The following is a 2782-nucleotide window of genomic DNA, read 5'->3' on the forward strand; positions in this document are numbered from 1 at the left end:
GTTGTACAAATGAATCACACACGTGCAGAGTTGTTGTCTTTCAACGAAAACATACAGGGTGTGTGGAAACAGTTCGCTGGTAGGTGCTTCGTTAATACAAAGCGACATGAATTTCCTGGCAGCAACCTGACTCAAGACAGCGATGTTCCGCGGACGCAGAGACAACGCGGTGCGGTCGGCTCGCTGCTTTTCCGCCGTAAAGCTAATCCTGCTGTATGTTCGTGCTGTGCCGGGCGGCTCCCTAACCGTCCTTCGATAGATTTACATGTCCCTAGATTTACAGTGTTTCTCAACCTGTTTTCTACCAGGGACGGTGTCCCAATTTAGAACCATCTAACCGCTTCACCCAGCTGAGGGTCACGGGGAAAGGGCGAAGGCAGGATACACCCTGGACAGGACACCAGTCCATCCCAGGACAGACAGACACAGACACAGCAGGGGCAGTTTTCCTAGCAGCCGACTAACCTACCAGCATGTCTTTGGGCTGTGGGAGGAAACCGGAGCGTGGGGAGAACATGCAAACTCCACACTGAGAGGTGAGATTTTGACCAGGGCTCCCGGAAGCATTTCTGATTACAAGAGAGCCATTTAGACTACAGAGCTATCTGGGCTCTGAGGCAAAATAACTCTCTCTGCTTCGGTCCGTGGGGGGGGGGGGGGGGGGGCAAAGGATTGGGCAGCTTTGCTCTGGTAACGGCGCCGAACCAGAGACGTCAAAACCAACCGCCTCCTGCCTTCTGGGTTTTATTCCAATACGAGTCGTCAATTAAACAATGAACCCAATTATTAACTTACTTAGAGGATAGTTCAGGTGGGTAGCTGCGTCAGCGTGCATAGTCTGCAAAGGAAGAAGTAATAGGTTTATTTAGTGCTCAAAAGAGAAGAGAGAAAACACAACGTTTCGGCTGTGAAACCTTCCTCACAGCCGAAACGTTGTGTTTTCTCTCGCCTCTTTTCAGCATGGAATAAACCTATTACTTCTTCCTTAGACAGAGGAAGGTTCTTAAGGTCGTTTGCAGCTGATAACACAAAGCGTTCCCTTCCTCAGGAGCGAGTCACTGCCTATACCTATAAACACCCATGAAACAGTTTGGGATGGAGATATTACAATTATGCAAATAATTAAGCCCACTGTGTAACTGAGAGCTGTTTCAACCCCGACTTTCCCACAAAGAGATGCTGTTCAGTGCCAGACAGAGAGACAGACACAACTCCTACGCCGAGAGATGCAATTTGTTTGGCTAGCCGCTGGGGTTTTTTCTGAGCCGGGACTAATTGGCATTTTAAGAGAATTGTTATAATAAGTCTGTTTGAATGGCTTGACTTCCATCTGCAGTCTGTCGCATTTGCAGTACCCCTTTGAACTGAAAATTGGATGGAAACTACGCAAGTCTCCGCTCCAAGCTGGAACATTTCATGGCTTTTAAATGTTTCTATTTCTCCTCCTCGCTGGCGCTTTAAGCAAAATGAAGAAGGAGACTTCAAATAAAGGGAAATGAAATTAAATCTTAACCGCAATTATTCATTTATTTTGTCTGGGAGGAGTTAAAGTGTGAATTAAGAAAGAATTGGCAACCGCTCGTCTCCTCTTCATTCATTGTCAGTCTTTCCTGTAGTTTAGTGATGTGCGTGTAAGTATGTAGTAGTAATAATAATAATTACTCACACTTAATAGCTCTTTTCTGGACACTCCACTCTATCACCACCACCAATGTGCAGCATCTAGCTGGATGGTGCACCAGTACTCTCACTGCACACCAGCTACCAGTGGGGAGGAGAACAGAGTAATGAAGCCAATTCATAGATGGGGTCACAATTGGTGAAAGCCGGGGAAAATCTGGCCAGGACAACGGGGTAACACCCCTACTCTTTTTGAGAAACGCCCTGGGATTTCTAATGACCACAGAGAGTCGGGACCTCAGTTTTACATCTCATCCAAAGGACAGTATCTTTTTTACAGTATAGTGTCCCCATCACTATACTGGGGCATTAGGACCTACACAGACTGCAGGGTGAGCGCCCCCTGCTGGCCCCACTAACACCTCTTCCAGCACCTACCTTAGCTTTTCCCAGGAGGTCTCCCTACAAGGTAGAGGCCAGGCTCACACCTGCTGAGCTTCAGTGGGCTGCCAGCTCTGAGCTGTGAGCTGCAGGGTGATATGCCTGCTGGGATATTTTAGGAATCTTTTTTGTAATGTAACATGTGGTAACAAAATACTGTAAGCATGCTGTAAGAGTTTGATGCTTAAAATGAAATGATAAGTACTGCAAACGCACGCCTTGGTGAACTGCCTATTTCACTTTGGGCTCTGTTCTCAGCTTATTGGACATTCATCCATCCTAGCAAGCATTACCTTGGGTTTTCTGGAAATTAAATTGTTCATTAGGTGTTAATACTTTTTGCGGCTCCACTGACGTCTGTTATTGGTTATTATATCTAATTAATTAATAGCATGGGGAATGAGCATACAACCGTATATCTTTAAACATTCGCCCTGGTTTGGATTTATTTCCGATATAAATTATAAAAGGAAAATGCGACTTACATTACATAATAATTAAGGTACTAAGGGTTGATTTTTTATAAGCTATTTACTGTTCATGTGTTCTAGATGTACTAGTCCGGCTAAACTTTATTTTTTAAACACCGGTTGCATCATCTGCACAGTATAGCTTAAACAAAAACAACAAATCCCAGAAAGCCTCTCGCTGGCAGCCTTTCTTGATCGTCACTGCGACTGCGCACCCTAGTTACGAAACTTGCTGCGCAAGCGCAATAGCG

This window comes from Lepisosteus platostomus, chromosome 1, assembly GCF_059453375.1.
Source record: "Lepisosteus platostomus isolate fLepPlt1 chromosome 1, fLepPlt1.hap1, whole genome shotgun sequence".
Classification (NCBI taxonomy): domain Eukaryota; kingdom Metazoa; phylum Chordata; class Actinopteri; order Semionotiformes; family Lepisosteidae; genus Lepisosteus; species Lepisosteus platostomus.